At 42.5% G+C, this 9503-nt stretch overlaps 1 pseudogene; it reads right to left on the reverse strand.

Moving 5' to 3' along the window:
* Window positions 1–6401: 6401 nt before the first annotated feature.
* LOC139012907 (chromobox protein homolog 1 pseudogene) lies at window positions 6402–7180 on the reverse strand (annotated as a pseudogene).
* Between the last annotated feature and the right edge of the window lie 2323 nt (window positions 7181–9503).

Raw genomic sequence — 9503 nt, forward strand, 5'->3', positions numbered from 1 at the left:
GTCCTGTGTAACTCAAGATGCCATGTGAAACTAGACACTGCTCTCAGGCATGACATTCTAAAGGGTTAGAAGAGCTAGAACACAGGCAAGGCTTCTCTTAAAGCATTGTTAAGTTCTTTACCACACAACTTCTAAAGTATCGCTGAGTTCCAAATTTCTTATCTTACACTAAGGAAACTGAGGAACAGAGAGTTATGAAACAGTACAGCCTGGTTGTGATAAAATTTGGAAAAGAATCAAAGATCTTGAACCATTCTTCTGTACTTTTCTTTTATCACAGATTTATCTTTCTAAAGTAATAAGAAGGCACATTTAAAAGAAGGAATATACCAAGAAGAACCAGGCCAAGCTAACAAATTATAATGATCATGAACAGATGCATATTTAAAAGAGAGATAACAAATTACATAGAATTATTACACAGTTCTTTCAAATAGCTTCAAATTGATAATGAACTGTATTTATTGGGTTCATTGAGGTTTTTAAAAATTATTGATGAATGGAAGGAGGTGAAAATAAGTGCCATTATGTTTCATTGTGAGGCCATGAAAATGAGAACTTAAAATGTCAAGAAAACATGACACTACTAAAGGAATACAATAATTTCTCAGTACCTGACTCCAAAGACACAAAGATTAGTAGTTTATCTGGTAAAGAATTTTAAATCGCTGTTTTAAGAACACTCAATTGACTACAAAAAACACACAGAAAGACCATTCAACAAAATCAGAAAGTAATATGTGAACAGTTTAATAGAGAAGGAATAATCAAAAGAACCAGACAAATCGTGGAGCTGAAAAAATACGACTTAAATGAAAATGCAATAGAGAGCATCATCAACAACATAATGAATCAAATATAAGAAATTGTTGGGGTCCAGCCCCAGCAGGTCCAGGGGTTCCCAAAGGTGTGGATGGAGTCGGCAAAGAAGGAATGACACAGAGACAGTGTTCAGTTGATCAGCATAGCCAGGTTCTCTCTTTATTCTCCTGTTACATCTGGCTTTATACCATTTGATCCTATAAGCATGCCTCTATAGTCACATCATGGTATGTTTTGGGTCCTCCCTTAACCTTCTACAGTTCCTTGTTTCATGTCCATAGTTTCTTATCTGACCTTTGCCAAAAATCCTGTCTCTATCTAATTCTGTTTATTTTAATCTTATCTAGGTTAATCTGTGTTCCATTATAAGGGTTATTCCAAGGGCACTATTCTACTACTCTACTGATAAGCTACAAGTAAGTGACTAAAGGAGATTATCCTACCCAGTAAAGGTTATGTCCTCCCAGCCTCGCTGCTGGCCTTCCCTGGGACTGCCCTGTGTCAGTGGGTCTCCAGGGGTATAGGCTTTCGTGCTTTCCCTGGTGGGAAGACCCTTGGGGATGTGGGCCCAACAAGTCCCAAATTTATTGCCAACAGTCTTAGTCCAAGTTCTTCATAAGTCCTTTCTAGGGAAAGTGGCCCTGGCTAGAACACAGAGAGCTAAGAAGGGGAGCAAACATATTAAGAACAGTATGCCAGGTCCCTTGAAACATATACTGTGCAGATGTTTCTTCCCTGCAGTGACTGTGTCAAGCAACAAGGATGGACCGGCCTCTGGCAAGAAATATTCTATGATGTAGAAAATGAGACCCTTAAAATTATCCAGCTTTAAACTATCCAAGGGACTCAGAAGAATTCTAGGAAGGTACTCTAAAGTACAAAAGTGGTGAGGGAGTACCCTGTATTACTCTTTAAAGAACAACAGCAAAAAAATATGTAACATAATTATGAAAAATTCAAAGTTATATTCACTTATATTTTTCTAATTCTCAGTGAATTAAATATTTTGGATAAGTACATTAAACTTTTGTATGTCTTCCCTCCTGACTTCCTTTTTCATTACTATCTCAATTTTCCTTAGGACTTTGTATTTTAAAAATAATTTTGTAATATATATATATATACATATATATATATATATATATATATTAAAAGAAAGATGCTAATTGACCATATCTTCGCTACACCAGAGCCACGCCCACCACCCAATCAAAGCGATTATATGCAAATTAACCCAACCAAGATGGCAGCCCACAGTCATGGAGCTGGAGCAAGCAAGAGGCTTGGTTGCCCCAGCGATGGAGGAAGCCAAGCTTCCTGTCTTCTTTGGCCAGCTTTTGCCTCCGCAAAAGGCAACAAAGTTTCAATTATAGAAGCTAAATAAATCCCAGATACCTGCTTCCAGCGAGCCTCCAATGGGAGCTTGGGTAGCTGGGGGCTGTGGCCAGCCTGAAAACAGCCATTAACCCCTCACCCAGGCTGGCCAGGCACTCCAGCAGGGATCCCTACCCTGAAGGGGCTGTGGCCAGCCTGCAAACAGCCATCAGCCCCTCACCCAGGATGGCCACACCCTCATGGAGTGAGGGTCCCTGCTGGGGGGCTTGGCCAGCCTGCAAACAGCCAGCAGCCCCTCACCCAGACTGGCCAGGCACCCCAGCAGGGACATCATTGATGTTTCTATCTCTCTATCCCTTCCTCTCTCTGAAAGCAATAAAAACATATTTTTAAAAATTTCCAGTAATAAAAAAAAAAAAAAAATCCCAGTACTATGGAATTTCTTAGACAACTAGTTATAAAAAATCATAATAACCCACTGGGGATGTCATAAGCCCTTTACATTCCCATGTTAAAGAAAAGCAATGTCCAGCGCTTTTGCCTCAGGCACTGCTAACAGGATTGTTAACCTTTGATAAACATGAATGACCAAATTCATATCACTGCAGGGAAAGGAATATAAAAAGGTACACTTTCTACGGTCCCCTTACTAAAAGACACCAGCTGCTGATTTGACTCTCTTCAAGCATGAAAACTGTGGTTTCTCTCTTCATTTTATTTTTCTTACTGGTCCCATTGCCACCAGGTAAAAATGGAAATATTATTTGAGTAGGTGAAATATCTTTCTGAAGAGAGAAGTCATATTTGATGTTAACTGGGGAAAAAGAGTGACTGGATTGCCAAAGGAGTGGTTTGTTATGGTTGCAGGAATGAATTTCAAAGGGACTTGTGATCTTCCTAAAAAGTAAGGCTCCTTGTTAGTTATATCATTGTGTGGTAGACATTTTAAGGACTTGAGCAAATGCTTTGTTCTCGGTATGGGCTGGCTGGTGAAAAAGACGAGTTAGGTAAAGTATCAAAGTATAATCATTTGAATCCCTGGAAAATAATGGGGCATTGTGTGTAGTACAGGAACAGTGGGTTTTCCACTAACAAGAATGATAGATTTGGCTAAATTGTGTTGCATAATTTACTTTAAGAATTCTCATTTTTAAAAGTTTGGTGTTTTCACTGATTTAGAGTCTAAAAACATCTTATTTTATTTTGTTTTATTATATATACTAGAGGCCTGGTGCACAAAAATTTGTGCACTCAGGGATCCCTCAGCCCGGCCTGTGCCCTCTCGCAGTCTGGGGCCCCTTGGGGGATGACCACCTGCTGGCTTAGGCCCACTTCCCTGGGATTGGGCCTAAGCTGGCAGTCAAACATCCCTCTGGCAGCCTGGGAGCCCTTGGGGCATGTCCATTTGCCAGTGAGGAGCAGGTCTAAGCTGCAGTTGGACATCCTTAGCGCTGCTGAGGAGACGGGAGAGGCTCCCACCACCACCCTGTACTGGCAGCCATCAGCCTGGCTTGTGGCTGAGCAGAGCTCCCCCCTGTGGGAGCGCACTGACCACCAGAGGGCAGCTCCTGCATTGAGCATCTGCCCCCTGGTGGTCAGTGTGTGTCATAGTGACCAGTCATTCCCAGTCGTTCTGCTGTTAGAGTCAATTTGCATATTGCCCTTTTATTATATAGGATAGAGGTCTGGTGCATGAGTAAGGGCCAGCCTGTTTGCCCTGAAGGGTTTCCTGAATGAGGGTGGGGATCCCATTGGGGTGCCTTGCCAGCTTGGGTGAGGGGCTGAGGGCTGTTTGCAGGTTGGTCACAGCCCCTTCAGGATGGGGGTTCCCGCTGGGGTGCCTGGCCAGCCTGGGTGAGGGGCTGGTGGCTGTTTGCAGGATGGCCACAGCCCCTTCAGTGTGGGTGCATGAACAGCCTGGGTGAGGAGCTGAGGGCCATTTCCAGGCTGGCCACACACCTTCAGGATGGGAGGGTCCTGCTGGGGTGCCTGGCCAATCTGGGTGAGTGGCTGATGGATGTTTTCAGGCTGGCCAGGCCCACCAGCAGGGACCCTCACCCCGTGAGGGTGTGGTCAGCCTGGGTGAGGGGCTTATGGCTCTTTGCAGGTTGGCCACAGCCCCAGCCACCCAAGGTCCCAGTGGAGGCTGGCTGGAAGCAGGTATCTGGGATTTATTTAGCTTCTATAATTGAAACTTTGTTGCCTTGAGTGGAGACCACAGCTGGCCAGGGCAGGTGGGAAACTTGGCTTCCTCCATCACTGGGGCAACCAAGCCTCCTGCTTGCTCCAGCTCTGTGGCTGCCGTCTGCCATCTTGGTTGGATTAATTTGCATATAGTTGCTCTGATTGGCTGGTGGGCATTGCTTGGGGTGTAGCAGAGATACAGTCAATTTGCATGTTTCTCTTTTATTAGATTATATATATATATATATGTATATCTATATACACACATACATACATACATTATTGTTTAAAGTATTGCATATGTCTCCTTTTTCCCTGATTGACCCCACCTGACCACTCCCACCCCTGAGGGCAATCCACCACTGTCCCAGTGTCTGTGTCCATTGGTTATGCTAATATGCATGCATATAACTCCTTTGGTTGATCTCCAACCCCTGTCCCACAGCCACCCCCCACCCCCCCGCCTGCTTTCTCTCTGAGGTCGGATGGTCTGTTCAGTGCTACCTTGACTCTGAATCTATTTTTGTTCATCAGTTTATGTTGACCATTATATCCCACAAATGAGTGAGATCATGTGATATTTATCTTTCTCTGACTGGCTTTTTTAGCTTAGCATAGCGCTCTCCAGTTCCATCCATGCTATTGCAAAGAATTCCTTCTCTTTTTTTATTTTATAACTCTATATAGTTTTATTAAAACAAAACCTTACAGTGTTGTATGAAGTTTACATTTAGACAAAGTTTTCACAGAAATCTAACACATGCCTAAAAGGATTTTACAATGAAAGTCAGATGTAGGTCTGGATGTCAAGAACTGACGGATTTCATGAGTCAAGACAGCATTTTGGGTACTAGTTAATTCTTGGGATAAAAAAAAAAAAAGAATTTTTGTTTTGTGTCTTAAAGTGAACCACTGCCCCAATCTGAAAGTGAAAGTTTAATCTTCTCCTGAGAGGACTTTTGAAATGATCCAACTCTTGAAGTGATTCAATGAATTTCTGCTGTCAGTGACTGAACCCTGCCACCAATGGTTTCAGAGTTCAAAGTTCAAAAAACAGAGAGGCTCCAAGAGTTTTTCTGTCCTAAAGACATGGGCCCCTCTCTTCACTCTCACACCTCTTATTCCATCCTCTTCACCTCCCCCCAAATACCTCAGCTAGGAGCTTGGATGGACAAGCCAATATCTTTGGCTTCATAATTAGAAAAGAAAGGGTCTTGTCAATTTCAAGAATTAGCACCTCTAAGACAGAATGATCTGCCTATATATATGCTCCAATAAAAGACTTTCCCTTCTCAACTAATTTCCATCCCCCCCCCTCCCGCCCCCGCCCCGCCCAAAATGGCAGCTTTGGTAACTTATCAACTGGCTTAGTCCTTTGTTGGGAACAGAATTAATCTCAGGCTGGGAACACCTTGGCCTGTAAGTTTCAGGCACTTACCGCTTTTAAATAGTCTCTCAGAGTCCTCAATTAGATTGCCAATTACATTTTTTAAAAAGAAAATACTCTGGACACAAAAGCAGTTCTTTAGCTGTTTCTTCTTTTCATTGTTTCATCATTTCCCCAACCAGGCCCCAAATTTTAATAAAAACAATCCTACTCATCTCCCTTCCTGCACCATCCCTCCCACCCCTAAACAATACAGCAGTAATAGCCAAAAACTACACACATGCTACGCCGTAAAAATGCAGCTAACACTATTGGGAAGAAGGCTGTGGGTTGTGGAGATGCTCTTTGAAGATCTACAATATCTTTCTGCTCTCACACATACCCTTCTGCAGGTTTTGTCCTTCATAGAAGGCCCTTCGCTTTTCTCAGCAAAGTGCAGAATGAATTGCCTTGAAACACTTCCCCTCCTTCCCCTCCACATGGATGGGTGTGCAAACTATACAGCATGGAACGGCTTTAAAGCACTTGGGCTGCTGTAGGGCACAGAAACTATACTGGCTCTTCAAAGGACATCTTCTCAAGCCACTTCTATGGTATCAAGACAAGTAGAACTCCCTCCCCTCTCCACTTGAAACCCATAGTCAGATGTGACAGGGGCTGGTACTCAGGAGAGTTAATTCTTGTCATCTTTTTTGTCATCATCCTCTGAGGGATCAGAATGCCACGTCAGCCTTTCCTCATAGAAGGATATGACGACCTGGGGGCACTTGACATTGGCTTCCTTGGCTGGGACCAGATCAGCCTCATCAGAGTTTTTCCATTTCATCAGGAACATGAGCTCTCCACTGGAGTCTGTAGCTCTAATAATCTGTTCTGGGTCTTCTTTCTTCTTTGGTTTGCTCTCCTCGCCCTTATCTTCAGAATCAGAGTCAGCTTTGCACTTGCCTCCTTCTGATTTATCTGTCTCATGTGCTGTTTTCTGTGACTGTAAAAACTCAGCAATGAGGGTGGGGCAATCCAAGTTCTCTTCTGGCTCCATGTGTTGTCCTCATCTGAGAACTCCGTCCACTTGAGGAGGTACTCCACTTTGCCCTTTACTTCTCGATGGTCAAGAACTTTTTCCACCGCATATTCCTCTTCCTCCTCTTCTAGCACCTCCTCCATTTTCTACTTGTTTTTTTTTCTTCCCCATAGTGCTGCCAGTTTTCTGGTATAAAGGGTGACGCTGCTCAGAGCAGCTCTCAAGAGCACGAGAGGAATTGGTGCTGCACTACTGGTGCATCAGTCGGGGCACCAGAAGAGTGGCGCCCAGAAAAACAACAGGCCGGGTGGCCGCGTTGAGCCCCTCACTGAAGCAGCATACCACAGGCCCAAGCCAATGGCCCTCTCCTTAGCCCAACAAAAGAGCTTCTCCGAAATTTTTTTCTTTTTTATAGCCGCGTAATATTCCATTGTGTAGATGTACCACAGTTTTTCTTTTTTTATTTTAGTGGCTCTATTACTTCAGGTCCAATTATGTAGCATTTCATATTAATCAGATAATGAAATGAACATGACCATTGAAGCTACTGATACCTGGGTTCAGACTGGTTTTCACTACCTATTGACTGTGTAAATCTATCAGGTTATTTAAACTCCTTTGGCATCAATTTCCACATCTGTGAATTAAGTGTAGTAATTAAGTTTACCTCACAGAATGTTCATGAGGATTAACAACATATACATATGCAGAGTGTCTAATATAGACTATAAGATATATGAGGTTCTTCCTAAATATTATAATTATTTTTGCATTGTATTGAAATATCTTAGAGAGAAAAATTAAGCATTTAGTGCCTCATTTTGGAGGGAGAAACTATTCTTTGACAACTATTATAGGAGACAGTGGAGGCAGTATTTTCCCAGTTGAATTTTCTGTGGTTGGGTTGTGTACCCTGCTTTGTAAATCATTTGTACTAATGGCTCGAGTTGGATTAGCAACCAAAAGAGTGTGTCCTGATAAAGATTATTAAATGAGCTATTTTGACACATTTCAGCTACTTGAAATAAGGAAAGTATTTTTCTTGTGTACACAAATACACTGTATAAACACATACACAAGGAAATAATTTCTCTATCCTTAAAAACAAACAAAAGAAAGAACCAAAACAAAAACTCTAGGGGTTTCCAGTTTAGGAGTGGCCTAAACTTTGCTACTTTAATACAGGGGTCCTCAAACTTTTTAAACAGGGGGCTAGTTCACTGTCCCTCAGACTGTTGGAGGGCCGGACTATAGTTTTTTAAAAAAACTATGAACAAATTCCTATGCACACTGCACATATCTTATTTTGAAGTAAAAAAACAAAATGGAAACAAATACAATATTTGTATTTGCATATAGCCCGCGGGCTGTAGTTTGAGGACCCCTGCTTTAATATATGAACACCAATTTCATGTCTTAGCAGCACAGATGAAAATCTAGCTTTGAGTGAATTTTAAAAATCAAGTACTTAAGAATTTTGGATAAAGGATTCAAATGGTTTGTATTATTTTATAATTAAAATAAATTGAAAATTATGAGGAATACTAGTATTATTTTACTAGAGGCCTAGTGCACAAAATTCATGCACTGGTAGGGTCCCTAGCAGCTGCCGGCTGCCAGCCAGATACTCCCTCTCTTTCCCTGGCCTCCTGCTGCCACTGGGGCCTACCACCCTTCCCCCAGCCACCTGCTGTAGCCTCCAGCTAGCAGCTCCCTTTCTTTCCCTGGCTAGCCCTGCCCCCTGGTTAACTCCCAGATGAACTCCTAGTAGAGGGGACAATTTGCATACTTTGCTTTTATTATATAGGATTATATTCTTTCAAATTCAGGACAAATTGAATTAAAAACAGGTTTTGTTTTTATTAACCCCAAACAATATTTTTTTTCTTAAATAGAGAAGGCTAGTATATAAAACAACCATATAATAAAATATTAACTCCAATTATCCTATAGAATAAATAGGTAATATGCAAATTAACCCTCACAGCCTCACAAAATGGCTGCCTATGACCAGGCTGACAGGGCAGTTAGTGAGGGACAACCAAATGACTGAACAGCTAGGTTGCGTGGGGTGATCAGGCCAACAGGGGGGCGATAAGGTCAGCAGGAGGGGCAGTTAGGTGCAACCAGGCCGGCAGAGGGGGGAAGTAAGAGCCAACCAGCCTGACAGAGGGAGTGTAGTTGGGGGCGACCAGTCCGGTGTGGGGGGGGCAGTTTGGGGCGACCAGGCAGGCCGGAAGGTGAATGATTCAGAGCCAGCAGTCCAGGATTGTGAGAGTGATGTCTGACTGCTGGTTAAGGCCCGATCCCTGTCGGGCCTAAACTGGCAGTCAGACATCCCCCAAGGGGCCCTGGATTGGAGAGGGTGCAGGATGGGCTGAGGGCTCCCCCCCCCCCCCACTGCATGAATTTCATGCACAGGGCCTCTAATATTGTCATGATTTGCAGGTGTCCCTCATGCCTTGGTTTTAAAAAATGTGAAAACTTTCATGACATTTTAAGTATCTTCAGAAACCCAAGAAACTTGAGTGTATGCATGTTCTTATCTAAAAGTTGAAAAACATACAATGCCTTCTTATGAATGAATATGAATTTTTATATGATGCAATACCTGTTACCTAGAGGGAAACTATTTATTGTTTTTGTTAGTAATGGAAAAATGCTAATTTATAATTCCACTTAAATAATGCTATTCTTTCTCTATACTGGTGCTTGACAGTTGTCATCTTCTGTTGTTTGTATATTCTAATAAGT

The sequence above is a fragment of the Myotis yumanensis genome, unplaced genomic scaffold (assembly GCF_028538775.1).
Source record: "Myotis yumanensis isolate MYYU_CA2020_CCGP unplaced genomic scaffold, mMyoYum1.0.hap1 SCAF_6, whole genome shotgun sequence".
In the NCBI taxonomy this organism is placed as follows: Eukaryota; Metazoa; Chordata; class Mammalia; order Chiroptera; family Vespertilionidae; genus Myotis; species Myotis yumanensis.